Here is a 19,204-nt window from a genome sequence, read left to right as displayed (position 1 = left end):
AGTCCTGGTACATGTGATTCTACTGTTCAGCAACCTCTGGATAGGAAGAGCTCAGACAAAACTGCATTTTCAAGCTCATTTATCTTTTATCAAAAAATGTTCTTCCCTTCCTTTTCAATGGTGTGGCACCCCTGCAGATTTTTGTCAAATTTACTTGTATAGTTCTGTACTCACGTTTGAGGCATCATCGTATCATGCATCATTATTTACAATGTATAATTTCTTACATGGCATCCAACAGGCTATCTTCTGATAGGCTCTCTTAGCCTCATGTGACCTTGTAATTTCCACAAAGAGCTAGCCTAGTGTAATGGGCTGGGCTAAGAACTGAGAGACCCTGTCAATATGCCCTTAACTCAGTAGGTAGTCTTAACCGAAGGACATCTAGAACTCTGAGAATAATGTGTGGCAGTAGGTGAAGATGAAGAACAAGCAGCACAAAATAAATGAGTGTGTATATCACAGGCAGCAATGACTATCTTAGCACTTTCAAATCACTATTATACTGACTCCAGCTTTAGTGTGTATGAATGCTTTATCCATTAGTTTAACACAGTTCAGAATAAAGAAAAGACAACAGATCATCACTTGGTACCCTGTTGTGGCAAGACCTAGCCCATAGCTCTGTTAACAAATACTTCTGAAGCTTTTAAGGCCACAAAGTTAATATCGCTGCTATGGAAAAATCAAATTTATTTATTTTTGCTTGGGCAATCAATTTGGTTGGGATTGCTGGGTGTTGCTGAGTGTGCACACTGCCAACAGGCATGAGTTTAGGATAAAGTTATTCAGAAATACCACACCTTTAAAATTATTTTGCCCTGAACATCATCAAATCTTTCAAACAGCATGTATGTCAGGAATGGGGAGGGGGAGGAATTTGAGAAGGAGAATGACTGTCTATTAATCACAAGAAAACAAAAGTTGATTATTTGCATACATCTGCAGTTGTCAGTAGTATGTTGTCCTTATAGGTGAGCAAAATCAGAGCTGGAAGGGACCTTGGAGGTTATTTGGACCAACCCCTTGCTCAGTGTAGGTTCTACAATGCACGATACAACTATAGCATCCCTGACCCTTGGCCATCCAGGCTCTGCTTAAACACATCTAATAAAGGAGACACCATCACTTCTCAAGACACCCTCCCAGAGACCACAGGATTGCATCCAAATACTGGATTGCTTGCCTGAGAGTTAGCCCTGCTGAACCCTATGAGACTGACTTCACAATAGACATGTAGAGGATTTCACTGCAAATTTCCAAGAAGACTTCATCCCATTTTTACAATGAATATTCTGGCTGAGATTCACCCACCAAACCCCATCAGTGGGAGCCCTGCACAATGGCACTTCCACCTCCCCTTACCTCATGCCTCCCAAAATTGCTTTGGGGGTGGGTTGGTCAGGAGCAACCCCAGAAAAGCATGTGAGGTAGGAATTGTTCTATCTGGAAAGCTGGCATACTTGCGCAGATTAAGTCTGTGATGGTGTGACGTTGACTACCAGATCTGCAACAAATAATAGGCATACAGGAAATCCAAAACAGAGTATTTGGCATAATGCAGCTTTGCTGGAGAGTTTACAATAGGCCTGAACTTACGTACCACGGAGGCCAACATTTTCAAGCATCACTTCTTACACATCAATCAGACCAGCTTCAGAAAGACGGGGTGAAAGGACCAGTCGTGTTCAGTGACTGTTTCCATAGAGACACAGAAACTAAATGACAGGAAAGACCTTTAACATCATCTAGCCTTCCTGTGCAATGGTTTGCGTCATTCGCTGCTGACTGTGGAATTTCATACTGTAGCCTTTCCCCATTATACTTATAGATGGCTTTGCTCTTCAAAGACTGGAAGCTACAGCCTTGTCTCCCTCTCATATCCTAAGTGTTCAATCCTTTGTCTCCATCAACTGAATCATGACGCATGCTGTGACAAAATTAGTACTCAAATGCAAGAAGACAGCATTAGATCTTTTTTGTATAGCTTATAAATCCATCTTGTGTGTGTGGTTTTTTTTTAAAAAAACACCAAAGTTTATTTTGCAAATAATAAGTGCATCAATAGATTTCTATCAGATCTTGGTCGTTTATCATCAGAATATGTTTTACGTCAGCCCCAACTATGAGACTAAGATGAGTTTTAAAGAGATTTATGTATTTAATCTTCATTTCTTCTAGTAATAAACCATACACTAGATTAAAGCTGATCCTTTCTAGCTGTTACAAGAATCTTGATGTCCTGGAAATTAATCAGCAAGAGAAGTACTGTAGCTGTCCAGCTTACTGCTTCTGCCAAGGGCTAGCAGGTGTGAACCAGCTTTAGGACTCATCTAAAATAGCACAAGGCCAGCTTCATATCCAAGAGAAATCAAGAGTGAAGGAATGGGTTGTGGGGTGAGGTGTCACAGGATTGGCAGCAAAGAAAATACCCAGGTGCCTTTATTTATTTACACTTACACTCCAGTCTTCATCAGAGGAGCTCACATGTGCAGCAGAATAAGGTGAAAGAATGCTGAATTGGTGAAACAAGCTGAACTACTTTGGATTCCACTCTTGGATGTTCCCTCCCAATAGAAACCTACCTCGTCAAGGAACATGGATCTAGTCTAGCCTTTGCTTGTTGTGCTGGTTTTCTATTCACAGCAGACTTTTTATAGGGGGGGGAGTTGAAAAACGTGACTCTCCACCTACAAACGGTCTGTCCCTGGAAAATTGGGACACTTGGAGGGTATGTTAGTTGTATTCCAGCTACATCCAGAGCTGGCCAAGTTGGCTGCCTCTGGTTCACAACATGTCTCAGTCCTATCAGATTCAGATTCGAAATGGACTCTATTTGTTTCTAGCTCTTTGAACTTTTGGTACTTTATAAGCCGCATGGAGCAAGGGGCACATCAACTCTAAACTGAGTTTAGGTGGTGGAATTGTAATTGAAAAGGGCACGCCCCCCCAATGCACAAGTGCTATTGAAAAGTTAGCTTTAGTTCACCAGCATTAGCTGGTGGAGCCAGAATACACAGATGGGGGGAGGGGGGGTAGAGATATTTCAGCTGCAAAGAAGATAGGGGATATACAGCTTGGATTTAATCCAGGAGGTCAGTAAAGCACAGAAATTGATGAGATCAGCAAACAGAATATATTGTTCTAAAGTCCACAGCTGGAGTTGGGTTGTTGTACAGGCTGGATTTTTACTAAAAGCTAAGAAACATTTCTCTTGAGTATCCCTGAGAGAAGGTTTTGCTTACATACTCCAAGTCTAATTGACCATCACATTTGTGGTTCAAAAGAACTTTTTTCCCTAGGATCAGATTAGCCTGGAGAGCTCTGCCCTTCCCTGAAGTGCTATTTGTCTCCAACATAATGTATCTGGCTGGTCCTCTGTTTAATCTCTGTTTATTGCACTGCATTACCATTCTAGGCAATATTCATAACGTTTTAGGACAAAGGCTATAAAGAATCTGGCCTTCATGAAGGGTGTTGAAGGGCATTTACCTTCCAGCTGAGTTCTTCAGGGCTATTATATTATTCCTGTGACCCATAATGCCCTGGTATGAAGAGACAGGCCTCCAATTTAGTCTTTGATATGTCATTGTCTTTAAAATGGTCATTGACAGGGGGAAATGGGCATTTCAGGCCAATTTGACTATCCTTTGCCCCAAATCTATCTGAGCAGATCCTCAAACCTGCTGTGCATGGGCTTTTGCAAGGGCCAGCAACACTAATTATCGGCACTTGCAAAGCACTTTGCACGGGCTTGATGAGCACCAGCCATCAGCTGATCAGGAGAACAGGTCACCAGATATCATGGTGATAGGGGACATGGTGATCTGACCTACTGGCCAGGTCCGTTTTCCTACCACCTTAAATGCACATTGGAAAATGGCAGTACCTATTCATTTATATGTTTAACAGCACCACAGCTGAGGAGGGTGGGTGGCACCATTGCCACAGCTCTCCTATCTCTGCTCCTAGGTCCAGCTTGACCCGGGAGTGTAGCAGTGGCTGGCGGCATTGGACCGATTCAGGCTCCGATGAGGGCACCTGGTCATGCCCCCTCAAAAAAAATGTGCCTGGGTCTACACCCCTCCAGCCCCCATGCTATGCCACTGCAGCACACACACACACACACACACACACACACACACTGTTTCAGAATTCTTCCTCTATTACAGAGAGCATAGGCACCACACCACCAGGAAATTTGAGTTCTGTTCACAGAAAGTCAATGTATAAAAAACAATCTATTGCTCATATTTTTCGGATCATCTTCCTGGGGCACCCACATACTGCATTATTTTTTTGTTAGGGCTTGCATATGCATCCCATAATCACCTTTGACTGGTCTTAACTCCAGTCCAGGGGTCCTTGGCCTTTAGTTATTTTTACCTTTTATTGGCAAAAGTCTAGGACATCTCTCCAGCCTGTAACTTGAAAGGAGGAGGATGCAGATCTCCAGCAACTGTTGAGATGATCAAAATATCCAGATGGAAAGTGTATGCATTTAAAAACTGAGAATATCATTATGCACAGTAAATGATTGCAGGCTTTGAGCCAGATTGGCTCACTAGACATGCTCAGTTGAAAATGACAGCCTCATTTGGCCCTCACCGTCCATCCATCTGAACCTGCAACAGTTAATCTTAAAGGAAGGGCAAACTGATATTCCACAGATTCTTGGATGGCCACCATCCATCACTGTGAATGAATGGTCTAGCATATCACACACTTAGCAACCAAAACAAAATTTACTGCCAATGTATAACATTTATAGGAGAGCTTTCTCCTCCTGTCAGGTCTCAAAATATTCATGCATGGATGTCACACAAGTAAGCCATCTGCTTGGTTATATAATTGCAATCATGTTATGGTAGCACTTCGCACTCCTCCATCAGAATGCTGAACCCCTGAATGGAATGGAAACCCATAAGCCGCAGGAGAAAGAGAAAGGACTCTCTTGACATGATAACTCTCCCATCCTTACACAAGCCAGAAATGTTCTTGAATTATCCTGGTTGCCATCACAAGCTTGATTCACATGATTGGTTTCATGTGATAGACCACAACCCTTTTTCCAGTGGATTCTGGGGTGTGTTGAACCAGTCTTGTTTGCTTTTTCACAAACAGACAGGTCTAAGGACTTGGTAACCTCAAAGTTAGATTACTGCAGTGCAACCCTTGAGGTTGGCTGAGAGGCGGCAGCTAGTGCAGAACATAGCGGCTAGAGTGGTTTTTTGGGGGGTGAACTACTGCCAGCAGGAACTTACTTTATTTGTATCCCCAATTTTCAGCCAAAAGGTTCCCAGAGCAGCTTGCATATGATCAATCATAGCGAGACAGTCCCTGCCTGCAGGCTTACAATCCAAAAAAAACACAACATGCAAGGGTAAAGTAACAGAGAAGAATGAGGGGGAAAGCAAACTTGGGTACCAATTCTTTACAGGATTTCTGTCTACTTGTTTCCCATGTAACTTGCTTTTCAATGTCATGTCTCTTTGGCTGGTTTAATGAGCTGGTTTCTTCTGCTGGATTGCCATTCCATGGTGTTTATTGGTTTTGTGACTTTTATGGGACAGCTTTATATTTGTGTGCCACCTTGGGAATCTTTGGGTTGAATGGCAGACTAATAACAACAACAACAACAACAACAATAGCAGCAGCAGCAGCAGCAGCAACAACAACAACAACAACAAACAACAACAACAACAACAAACAACAACAACATACCTCTCAGAAGAGCTGCAGGTCTAATGCAGAAGGTTGGAAATGAAAACATTTTATGCATTTTTCTGCATGTTTTGAATAGGTGTTGATTCTGAAATAAAAAAAATTACTGATGGAATATAAAAGTCTAAAAACTAATGTTCAGGGTTGTTGTTTCCCCTGACACTTGTACTCTGTCTCATAAAGTTTGGGAGTGTATATACTCATTGGAATATTTCTTAGAATTTACATTTTTAGTATCATGGCTGATATTCAATATGCCATGATGATGATAACTAAGGTCCAGTTCCTTAACTCAGGAGGAAATTATCTTAGCACCACTAAATTCAGGAGAATGTAGCTGTTTAATGTAAAATCCGGCTGCCTCACAGGAGTACGGTTGGGTCAGTAATGTAAAAAGTGTTTTCCAGAAAATTGAAAAATAACAGAACTAGAATGACTCTAACGTGTGAGATGATAAAGAACCTTGTGGTTTCATATGAGTCCTTCCCTACCTTTTGGGAGAAAGGGAGGCATTATGTTGCTTGACAGCTTACAGCAACCAGGAAACATTTATTAGCACTGGGTAAGTGCTAGTGAATCTTAGGGAAGCTTGGTGGTAGAGCATCTGTCTTGCATGCAGAACGTCCCACGTTCAATCCCCAGCATCTCCAGATAATGCTGGGAAAAAGCTCCCACCTGAAAATGTGGGGAGCTGCTGTCAGTCAGTGTAGATGGACCATGGGGTCTGACCTGGTACGAGGAAGTTTCCTCTAAGGCAAACTTAGACAGCGTTGAGAGTGTTGGGTCAGATAGAATCCAAATGTTGTTGGACTTAAACTTCCATCAGCCCCAGCCACCATGGTCAATGGTCAGGAATGGTGGGAGTTGGGAGAGCACAATATTGGATACCTCTTGTCTAGGGGTAAACCAGGGATGGGGAACCAGCAGCCTTCCAGATGTTGTTGCACCACAACTCCCATCATCCCTGGGGGTGATGGAGTCCAGCAACATCTGGGAGGCCACATGTTCCCCATCCCTGACTTAAACAAACAGGGAACTAGAGAGCTGCTTAACTCTAAAATCAATGACAGTTACAGGAAGGCAGCCCAGTCCTTTGCAGAGTATATTCCAGAGCCTTCTCTGAGCCTCAAAAAGAAGACCGCAGGGGATGCATAAGATCGGAAGGAGAAGGTGGTTTTATTTTCCCTTAGGACAGGATGACACACAAAGCAAACATGCATGCAGTACTGATGTCCCAGTCTGCGTGACCTTTCCGTCTACTGTCAAGCCATCAAATTTCAAATAAGGGAATCTGTGCAGACACACGCTGCCGATGGATTCTATTTCGGTCTGACAACTTTGTCCAAGGGACCCACTTTTTAAAATGTGTTCTCCTTGCACCGCTTATGGCTTGAATGTCTATAGCTGCCTTAAACTTTATCAAACTACAGGTCTACCTGGCCTGATATTGCCTATCCTGATCAGCAGTGACTCTCCATGGCAGAAATAGCAAACATGGTACCCCGTTGATGTTGCTGAGCAGGGATGGGGAACCTCCAGCCCACAGGCCACTTGACCCATGAGGCCACTTCCCCTGAAACCAGGCCTACCTGCCCCATACCTGGTGCCATATGTGTTATCAGGTATGGAGCAGCTAAGGGTGTAGCTTAAAAGGAACAAGCAGTCAGCTCCCAGTTGCTCCTTTGTCGGTGGGACTCACTGATCAGCCCCGCTGGGATCAGCTGCTCTAAGGTGTTTCCCAACAGGAACTTCCTAGTGCAGCCAAGGGGGCTCATTGTCAGTGCTTTTACAAAAGCCCATTGCTGAATTTGTTGATTACAGCAAAGAATTTTAAGCAGATTTGCCTGCATGTTTAGCTACATGCACTCAAAGGTGACAAAGGTACCTGCGGATATTATTAAGGAATGGTGACAGACACCTTGTTCTCTGAGACACGGCTATGCCTAGAAAATTATTCCACACTTGGAATATAATAAGCATTTTGTACTGTGGTCCTTCAGTTTCTGGATGTCCATAGATCACACCCACCCAAAGCTATTGGGCTTTGTTGGAGCAAAAAGCATTTTACCCTTATTGTGCAAGTGTATAAATCTCTGTAGTGGTGTAGGAGAGCGGGGGGGGGATCACATCTGGCAACCAATGTGCTCCTTTGATTTCAGATAGTATAAGGGTAGACGAGGCTAAAAAGTCCAAAACACAAAGTTTCGCGGCCCTCTAGCAGCTATGATGGCTCATTTACCAGAAGTAAACTCTGCAATAAACAGCAATTTGGGTTTTTCATGGATTGCTGTTTGCTCTGATTCAGCAGCAAAGAGTGGGTTTTTGCAGGGTAAGTGGCAGGTGGGAAAGCACTCAGACACAGAGCTTTAAAGTGTGGACCTGTGCCTAGAAACACAGCACAAAAGGAAGTCTGGTTGAGCCCCCTGTGAGGGTCATAGGAACATCTATCTTAATCTCCAGCCAGTGACATGTTTGCTCATCTTTGTGACTCTCTTCTTTGAATGACATGCTCTCAGCAAGTGTGATCCATGTTTAATCTGCCACCATGGAGTAGATTATACAATCAGATCATTACACAAAAGCCACTGCAATTCTGGGCTGCATCAATAGGAGTATAGCATCTAGATCAAGGGAAGTAATAGTACCACTGTATTCTGCTCTGGTCAGACCTCACCTGGAATACTGCGTCCAGTTCTGGGCACCACAGTTCAAGAAGGATACTGACAAGCTGGAACGTGTCCAGAGGAGGGCAACCAAAATGGTCAAAGGCCTGGAAATGATGCATTATGAGGAATGGCTTAGGGAGCTGGCTATGTTTAGCCTGGAGAAGAGAAGGTTAAGGGGTGATATGATAGCCATGTTCAAATATATAAAAGGATGTCATATAGAGGAGGGAGAAAGGTTGTTTTCTGCTGCTCCAGAGAAGCGGACACGGAGCAATGGATTCAAACTACAAGAAAGAAGATTCCACCTAAACATTAGGAAGAACTTCCTGACAGTAGAGCTGTTCGGCAGTGGAATTTGCTGCCAAGGAGTGTGGTGGAGTCTCCTTCTTTGGAGGTCTTTAAGCAGAGGCTTGACAGGCATGCTTTGATGGTGTTTCCTGCTTGGCAGGGGGTTGGACTAGATGGCCCTTGTGATCTCTTCCAACTCTATGATTCTATGATTCTACATCACTGGGCGTCACCCTTATGAACATCATTGCCCCTAGGTGGGCCCTGAAATTTCAGAGTTTGGGATGTTCCTGATCTGGCCACCCTACCGGTGTCCTAAATTGTGTTGTGTATTGAGTCAAAGGATTTTATATCTGTATTATTATTGTCTGTATTTGCATTAGGATAAAGTAACTGCCTTTTGGTTCCAGAGGGTACAGCTACTATTGGTTCATTTAAGCTGCTGTATTTGGATCCTCTGTCTTATTGGTTTCCTCCAAAAGGCAGCACTGTGATTGCTTGATATTGTTCCCTCCAAAATGTATCCCTTCCTAGCTAGTCCCCTGTCCCTATAAGTGTAGCTTTCCTCTCCTCAGTCTTCAGTCTTGTTCACTTTAATAAAGAGCTGTTACTAGAGATCTGTCTCCAGCATGTTTTGTCAAGAGAGCTGAAATCACAAACCCCACGTCACAACAACTGGCGACGAAGGTGGGATCCGGAATGCTGAGGAGCGGTTAAACACAACCCTGCCTCAGAGTCCGGATTGCAGCTGAGAACAAGACTCACTGGCCAGCTGAGAAGACGACCCTGCCCGCTAGGACAATGGAGAGTCCAAGGGTATTGGAGCCCTTCCAGCCATCAGAGCCCCACACCTGGGAAGACTACGTCGAACGCTTCGAGTTCTTTGCAGTGGCTCAAGGGATCACCGATGCCAGCAAAAGAAGGGCCACATTCCTGAGCTACTGTGGGCCCGAGACCTTCAAGCTGGCCAAGGCATTACTTGCTCCAGCAAAGCTGAGTGAGACATCTCTCAAAGATATTCTTGCCTGCCTAACAAGCCACTTGGCGCCTACTGAGACCAAGATGGCCCGGCGGATGGAGTTCCATAAGAGGCAGCAGCATGCTGGGGAGTCTGTATCCACATTTCTGGCTGAACTCCGGAAGCTCGCTCAGCACTGCGGCTTCCAAAATCTGGAAGAGACTCTCCTGGATCAGTTTATTGGTGGTCTGAGCAGCAAGAAAGCCAGAAGACGCATCGTGGCTAAAGAAGAGGTTACCCTTGCTTCAGCCTTGAAAGAGGCCACCGCCACGGAGAATTATGAAAGAGAGGAGCTTGATGCCAGTCGCAAGGCCACTAAGCCACAGATAGAAGTTGCGCATGCCATGGACGAGCTAGAGGCTACTCCGAGCCAGAGCCCAGTCCGTGGGGTCGAGTCGGTGCGTCAGGCCTGCACAGTGCACAGAGATCGCCGAGGCAGTTGCCCAGGTTGTGGCGGAAACCATGAAAGGAAGAGTTGTCGTTTCAGGGATGCTATCTGCCGGACGTGCAGAAAGACAGGTCACATCGCCAGGGTCTGTAGATCGGCGGCGTCGGGAGCGACAGGAGCACCTAGACTGGAGCATCGCAGACCGCCCACAGCAACTCGTTTTCTAAAGGACTGCCACTACGTAACGGAGATCAACGGGAGGGCCGTGCAGTTTCCAGCGCAAGGCAAGGCACACGTCAAGGTGAAGATTGAGGGTCAGCAGTGCGACATGGAGGTGGACTCCGGATCCGCATTCACCATCGTGTCGGACCAGACCGCGAAGACATTCTTCCCCAGGGGTAAGTTGCCCCCTCTGGAGCCCTTTCCGGCAACCTTGCAGTCGTACTCAGCAGGCCGCATCCATGTTATGGGAATGTGTGCCGTGAGAGTACAGTTCCGGGACAAACAGGCTGTACTCAAACTGGTGATTGCGAAGGGCAGTCGCCCCAGTCTCCTGGGCACTGACTGGTTCCCTGCCCTGGGACTGAGTATCTCAGGGCTTAATTCAATCCAAACCTGCCCTGAGATGAGTGAGGTATTATGCAAGGAATTTGCTGGTCTCTTTAATGGAAAACTGGGTTGTTATAAAGGGCCCCCAGTTGACTTCGAGTTGGACCCCGGGGTGGCTCCAATCCGACTCAAACCAAGGCGAGTGCCATTTGCACTGCAACCCAAGATCGAGGCAGAGCTGGATAAATTGGTCAAGCAGGGAGTTCTCTCACCCGTGGACTCTGCTAAGTGGGAGACTCCAATCGTCACACCCCTTAAAGCAAATGGGGAAGTCAGGATATGTGCAGATTACAAATGTACTATCAATAAGGCACTCAGGGGAAACTCATACCCCATTCCAGTCGTATCACATCTGTTGGCTAAACTGGTTGGGGGCAAGGTGTTCGCCAAAATTGACCTGGCACAAGCTTACCAACAGCTGCCAGTAACCCCACAATCAGCGGAAGCACAGACTATTGTCACACATAAAGGGGCGTTCAGAGTTAACAGATTACAGTTCGGAGTTTGTGTGGCCCCAGGGATTTTTCAAGGGCTCATGGAACGCCTGTTAAGAGGTCTGCCGGGGGTCTTGCCATTTTTTGATGATGTTTTGATTGCTGGAAAAGACCCACAGGAACTGGTTGCGCGTGTCCGTGCAGTGTTGCTCAAGTTCAAGGAGGTGGGGTTGCAACTGAAAAAAGAAAAATGCAGTTTTGGGGTGCCAACTGTGGATTTCTTGGGGTTTAAAATTGATGCATCAGGCATCCACCCCACAGATGCTAAGATTAAGGCCATCATCGAGGCACCACGACCACAGAACAAGACGGAGTTGCAGTCATTCCTGGGACTTATTAACTTTTATCATTCATTCTTACCCCAGAAAGCTTCGGTAGCTGAACCATTACATAGACTATTGCAGAAAAAGAATGTGTGGCGATGGGGGCGGGAGCAGCAGAAGGCTTTTGACTCCTTGCGAGGAATGCTGAGTAGCAGGAGCGTCCTTGCTCATTATGATGAGTCAAAGCCGCTGGTCCTGGCATGTGATGCCTCTCAATACGGTCTGGGGGCTGTGCTGAGTCATAGGGAACCGGATGGGTCGGAAAAGCCCATCTCTTTCTATTCCCGTACGTTGTCGCCCACAGAGCGCAACTATGCTCAAATTGATAAAGAGGCACTGGCTATTGTGTCCGGAATCAAAAGGTTCTATGATTATTTGTACGGTCGCCATTTCTCCATTGAAACGGACCACAAACCACTGTTAGGGTTGTTCAACCCAAACAAACAAACGCCACAAATTCTCTCCCCCAGAATGTTGCGTTGGTCAATATTCCTGAATGGGTTCCAGTACACCTTGACCCATGTGCCGGGGAAACAGTTGTGCCATGCTGATGCGCTGAGTCGATTGCCCCTTCCTGGCGGGAGCAATGAGGATCCTGCTCCGGCGGAGCACATTATGATGCTAGAAACACTTCCGGGGGCTCCTGTAACAGCTACGGATATAGCTGAGAAAACTAGGAAAGATGCTGTTCTCTCCCGTGTGCTCACTTGGGTGGGGAGGGGGTGGCCAGGTGGTCCGCATGAAGAAAAATTCAGGCCTTATGCGACAAGGCAGCACGAATTGTCCATGTATAAGGGTTGTCTCCTATGGGGAGATAGGGTGATAATCCCAGCACCACTGAGAAACAGGGTTCTTGAGACGCTTCACATGGGACACCCGGGAATGGTCAGGATGAAGTCGCTAGCCCGATGTTATGTGTGGTGGCCTGGAATGGACCAGAACATAGAACAATGGGTACGAACATGCAAGGCATGCCAAGAGGTGCGGCCAGAAGTGGCCAGAGCACCAGTCCACTGGTGGGAGCAGTCCAGGACTCCCTGGAGCCGGCTGCACATAGATTTTGCTGGGCCATTCCAAGGGAAGGTCTTTTTGGTTATCGTTGATGCATATTCCAAATGGTTAGAAGTGGCGATGGTCCCTAGCATGGCATCAGCTGCCGTAATCAAGGTGTTGAGGCAGCTGTTTGCTACCCACGGGTTACCTGAGACCATTGTATCAGATAATGGGGCAGCTTTTGTATCCCAAGAATTCAGGGCATTCTTGGCTGATAACTTTATAAGAGGGGTCACATCCGCGCCCTTTCACCCATCCTCCAATGGGCAGGCTGAGCGCATGGTAAGAACAGCCAAAGAATCCATTGCGCACTTAATGGAGGGTAACTGGTCGGCTCGCATTGCGCGAATGTTATTTTTGCAGCATGCGACGCCGTGTACTGCGACGGGCAAGTCGCCAGCCGAGCTGCTCTTAGGTAGAAGACTGGTAACGGTGCTGGATTATGTCCACCCAGATAAAATGCCAAACCGTAATTCAAGAGCAACCCCCCAGGCTGAGACTGACACAACAAGGTATCTCGCCCCTGAAGATCTGGTCTGGGTGAGGAACTATTCACAAGGTCCGCGGTGGGTGGCCGGTGTGATCACCCGGGCTAGTGGACCTGTGTCCTATTATGTGACCTTGTAAAATGGGCAAGTTTGGAAGAGACATATAGATCAGCTGAGGCGCCGGGCGCTCAGCAGGGAGGAGTCAGATAATTCATCCCTGGCTAATGACGCACAGCTGCAAGACCAGAGTGAAAATGGTCCAGAGGTACAGTCACCAGGGGCTTCAGCAAATGAACCAGGGTCTGCTAGTCCTCATGATGACGAGGTACAGGTCGGGGACCCTGAGATGTCTGGGACTCCATCTGTTCCTGATGAAACCCCTATAGCAGCCCCTCCACCACAGGTAACACCCAATCCAGAACCTGCAACACCTGTTGTCAGGAGATCAGGTAGAAGTTGTAGGACCCCACAGTACCTGAGGGATTACGTCTGCTGTGCTCACTAGGGGGGGAGGGGTGTTGTGTATTGAGTCAAAGGATTTTATATCTGTATTATTATTGTCTGTATTTGCATTAGGATAAAGTAACTGCCTTTTGGTTCCAGAGGGTACAGCTACTATTGGTTCATTTAAGCTGCTGTATTTGGATCCTCTGTCTTATTGGTTTCCTCCAAAAGGCAGCACTGTGATTGCTTGATATTGTTCCCTCCAAAATGTATCCCTTCCTAGCTAGTCCCCTGTCCCTATAAATGTAGCTTTCCTCTCCTCAGTCTTCAGTCTTGTTCACTTTAATAAAGAGCTGTTACTAGAGAACTGTCTCCAGCATGTTTTGTCAAGAGAGCTGAAATCACAAACCCCACGTCACAACACTGTTCGGCAGTGGAATTTGCTGCCAAGGAGTGTGGTGGAGTCTCCTTCTTTGGAGGTCTTTAAGCAGAGGCTTGACAGGCATGCTTTGATGGTGTTTCCTGCTTGGCAGGGGGTTGGACTAGATGGCCCTTGTGGTCTCTTCCAACTCTATGATTCTATGATTCTACATCACTGGGCGTCACCCTTATGAACATCATTGCCCCTAGGTGGGCCCTGAAATTTCAGAGTTTGGGATGTTCCTGATCTGGCCACCCTACCGGTGTCCTAAATATGATGCCCCAGAGAGAGGCAGAGAAATGTGGGACGTCATCACATGAGGACATGGCAAATTCTATCAGACATTATGGAGTGGGAGGGGGGGAGCTAACCCTCCAGTTGTCCTTTTCAGCAATAGCTAACGACATGGTTACCTCAGTATCTAGTCCGGCTCTCAATAACTCAAGGCTGTCTTGCAAGGAAGGCCGGGAACAAAGAAAAATGCCGCTTCTTGTAAACCAGCAATGATATCGTGAGCATCGTGCAATACACAGATAGGCATTCTCAGCTCAAAAGGGATTACAATCTTAGAAAGGAAGAAAATGCAAGCAAACGGAGATAACAGGCTGCTTCAGTCTCTAGCTGCTAAATTCATTGCAAGCCTTTCTTTCCCATTTGCTCTATTGATCTTTGCAGCCAACTGAAACGGAAAAGAGGCGGGGGAAATGCTTGCATTTATAGACCTGATTACTTCAGCCAGCTCCTATTAAATAAAATTAATTAGATAAATATTTACATTTTCAAATTAAACTTAATCATTTTCTATTTGTCTTTCCATATCAAGGAACTTCCGCTTTCCCCATTTTAAGCATCGACAGGAGGAGAAGGAATTTGCAGAGGTATCAGTTGAGAGGCCAGGCATGGGAAAATACACATCTCATCATATCATTTACTCAATTCACAAAAACGTGGCTTTAATATCCCTTTTATATCCTCAATTCTCTCCCCCCCCCCTAACCAAAGGACTCTTAGTTATCAATTTTTCATGCTGGGAGATTCAGAAGGGAAACGTCACAAATAAATTTATACAGCAAACATGTAGAGTTTTAATTGTGTATCTTACCCCAAATAATCCAAGGAATTCAGTGACAACCCTATAGCTTCTCTACACAAACCTACAATTCCCAGGGTTTCAGTTTGTGGTGTAGCTATGACCATTAAGTCATGATAGCCAATCATAAAGGCACCACAAACAGTATGTATGTTTGTTCTCTCACAGCCTACACTGCAGTGGCAAGGGACCTCCTGCACAACCTTCTGAGGGCCACCTGCTAGTCATGCACGGGGACAGAGGCAAAGTGGGAAGAGCAACAAATGGAAATTTTACATTTGCACAGTAGGCTCATTTCTGTACAGTCATACCTCGGCTTAAGTACGCTTCGGTTTGAATACGTTCAGTTTAAGTACTCCGCGGACCTGTCTGGAACGGATTAATCCACTTTCCATTACTTTCAATGGGAAAGTTCGCTTCAGGTTAAGTACGCTTCAGTTTAAGTACTCCGCAGACCATCTGGAACTGATTAATCCACTTTCCATTACTTTCAATGGGAAAGTTCGCTTCAGGTTAAGTACAGATTTCTGGAACCAATTGTGTACTTAAACCGAGGTACCACTGTACTCATATACCCCTCTTTCCTCCATCCATAAAAAGCAAGGGGCATCAGTAGGATTCAAGAACATAATCCAGTTTGGCAAAAAAAAAACCCCACTTTGGGTGCAGAGAAAGGCCAGTAGGATGTGTGGAGAGTTCCAAGGGCCATATAAAGAAGACTGGAGGGCACACTTCACAAGTGTCCTCGAAAAACTGGGACGTCCCGTTTTTTCTTGTGGTGGCTATTTTGGATGCTGTGTTCTCATGCAATTTCCGTTGCAATTTCCCACCCACCCTCCAAGCACTTTTTCGGGACAACAATCTCACACAGCACCCCAAAACACATGCCGAGCCCAAGAAAAGAAGTGTTTTTCAGGGGGAATCACAGCATGAAATTGTGTGAGGTCACAACATCAAAAATGGCTGCCATTCTCACGCGAGAAAAAACGGGAAGATGGCATCCGGGAAGATTTGGGTCCCAGTGTGTTGGAGGGTATGGGAAGGTTGCAATGGCCCCAGGCCTGAGGTTCCCCAAATCTGGCTTGCAGCTTCCCTGTAAGTTAGTGGAATGTTCTGGTAACTCCCCTCAAGCAGCCAGTGGCAGAGTGATACTTTACTGCACTTCTGATTCTTCATGGTACCCCTGTTTTGTCATCCACCTACCACTCTGGTTCTTCTTTCCTCCTCACTGGTGCCTTCAACTCCCTGCCTTGCTGTATTTATAGCACATCATCCTGATCTTGCCCAGTGGCTCCATAGCGTTTGCTAGTCTTCAGAACAGAAGCAAATGCCCCAAGCAGGCAGGAAACACTTCAGGTGAAGTTGGCCTCGGCTTCTTATACAGCCTGTGATCCAGGCAGCTAATGACCTGGATGGCAAGGAAACAGGTCATTGCGATACGCTAACTTGGTGCCAACTCTGTTATGGCCAAAAACATGTGCCATGTGCTTGACTTTGCATTTTGACAGGAAAGGTTTTGAAAGACACCCATCCACTTCCCGCTGCAATCAAAGAGAGGCCGCTTGGTTGGTTTAAGTGGGCCCAGGCAGCTAATATAATAAACATAGATGCTCCCAGCAAATTTCCTGGATGCCTGGAGTTTATGAGCAGTGAGCTAACTGCTTCCAAACTAAAATCATCCATGAATGCTTGCCCTCACCGTTCCACTTCATAAAAGGAAGACAGTAAGTAAGTGTATGGTTTTCAATCTGTGGCTCACCTCTGTAAAATAGCTACAGCCTTATTCACAATGGTCTGTCTACCTCACTGCTTCCCTGTTTCCCATCAATATATACACTTGAGCTCTGTATATGCATATTTTATTGAAAAGACCTCAACTTACCATGCTAGTCAATCAAAACATCCAGCATGCTTCATGTTTCAGAGGCTTCCTGATGTCTTTTTACTTGCCGCCGTGCAAAGATCTCATGAAGGGGGCCAAGCAGGTATAGACTGATAACTTGCAGTGTGCTCACACAGCTGCCCCCAGCACTGCAGTTCATGGGGAACTTTATGCTTTCCAGGAATTATTTTCGCAAGTCAGAGTGCCTGTGGAGCATTGGAGTAAATCCGAGCATTTGGCGAAGTGTGAGCTAGATGCCGCTGTGCTATTGATGCCTGGTTCTATTTACCTCAACTGGAAATGCCAGAGATCAAAAATGGGGGTTGTGTGGTAGGGGGCAAGGAGAGAGAGAGAGAGAAAGAGAGAGAATGTATACAAGGCAATCACCATACAATTGAACTGCAGCCCCTACATTACAAACAAGTTTAAGTATAATATTTGGATATGGATTGTCTTTATAAGGACTTTTGGAGCCAAAGCTCATTCTCATGTCCAAAGAGCATTGCTCTACAAGGACAGATAGCTGCTAATGACTTCCCCGGTCCCTGAAGAAGGGCACTTGAGTCAAAGATATACGTGATTTATATTTGATAACTTCGCCATTGGGTTATTTGCGTACTGGGTTGGATTGCAGCACATTTGAAAGTAATTTTAGGAATTCACGAAACAGATTTTTAGGGAGGATATGAGAAGCAATAGGCCTGATACCATCTAATATTTATTATACAGTGGTACCTCAGTTTATGAACACAATTGGTTCTGGAAGTCTGTACATAAACTGAAGCATTCATAAACTGAAGTGAACTTTCCCATTGAAAGTAATGGAAAGTAAATTAATCCGTTCCAGATGGGTCCGCGGCGTTCGTAAACCGAAAATTCGTAAACCGAGGGGTTCATAAACCGAGGTTCCACTGTACTGTACTTGTGCCCCACCCATCTGGGTGTTGCCCCAGTCACTCTGGGCAGCTATTGTGTCTTTTATCTATTGTGTCTTTATGTTGGACAGGGTCACAGTCACCTGGAAGGAGCTAGTGCATAGCTTGGGGATACTCATGGATCCAGATTTGTCACCGTAGGCTCAGGTAGCCTCAGTAGTTAGGTGGGCCTGTTTCCAGCCCTGGCAGATTCATCAGATGTAGCCCCTTTTGGACAGAGATCGACTCGGCCACTGTCCTCCGCTGCTATTGTAACCTCCAGATTAGACTTTTGCAATAGGGCTGCCTTTGAAAATAGGTTAGAAGCTGCAATTGGCACAGAATGCAGCAGCGAGATTGCTGGATCAGCTCAGGAATGAAGAACAGTGGAAGAAGTCCTCCCAGTGCTTTGGAGGCAGCAGCTTCTGAGAGGATCTTCTCATTGATAGCCCCAAGAATGTGGAATTTCCTCCCCAGATGTGCCTGGGATTGTCTCCTTACAGCTTCCATCAGTTGCTGAAAACACACCTCTTTATCCTGGACTTGCAAGAGACGAACTGGTTTTGGTGGCCTCTCTGTATTGCAGTGCAAGAATTGTTAAAGAGGTGGGGGGTGCCATGAGGGTGGTTTCTTCTGTTTTAATTGGGGTTTTGTATGTTATAACACATCCTGGGAGCTTTTGGTGAAGGGCAGGTAAGAAATGCAACAAATAATCATAATCCTCTGCAAGGTTACATGCACAACACAATCCAATTAAAATAAAAAATGGTATTTTTTTTTACAGACCACATGCAGCATGCATTCCATTCATTTAACCAGACAGAAACAGACCCTTAAGATTAGATGCACTGAAAAAGTGGATGAGATATAACATATAGTATTATATCAAATAACATATAAAACTCATTTGTAATGACATTTTCCAACAAACAGAGATGCTTAGAAATTTCAGGTAAAATACTCTGTTTTAGTACGTTAACTTTTGCGTTTTTAAGTATGACTGTAGGTTTCCCCCCCTTGATTTTATTGTTTTATCTTTTTGTAAACAACTTTGATTTTTTTAAAAAAAATCCAAGGGTGTGATTAATTCTATGCAATAAATAAAATAAAATCTATATCCTTATATTTTCAGGTCCAGGCCTGCTGAGTTCCCATAAAGGTTGTCCCATAAAGATTATCAGGGGAACAGCCTGCCCGCCTGCCCCTTCCTTGTGTTTTTAACTGAGACTTGTGCAAAAATCAGCAAGGTGTGTTTCATAACACATGATTCCCTGCTAATGTCATACTGTACATCAAACTGTTTTAGTTGATGCCATAGGAACAGTGGCTGTTTTATATATTTAAAAGGTTCCGCTAATGGTCCTTTCTCTCTCTGCATAATGCAGATATGGAGAACCGATGG

The sequence above is a fragment of the Zootoca vivipara genome, chromosome 1 (genome assembly GCF_963506605.1).
Source record: "Zootoca vivipara chromosome 1, rZooViv1.1, whole genome shotgun sequence".
Classification (NCBI taxonomy): domain Eukaryota; kingdom Metazoa; phylum Chordata; class Lepidosauria; order Squamata; family Lacertidae; genus Zootoca; species Zootoca vivipara.
The sequence above is the reverse complement of the archived record's forward strand: the minus strand, read 5'-3'. Positions refer to the sequence as shown.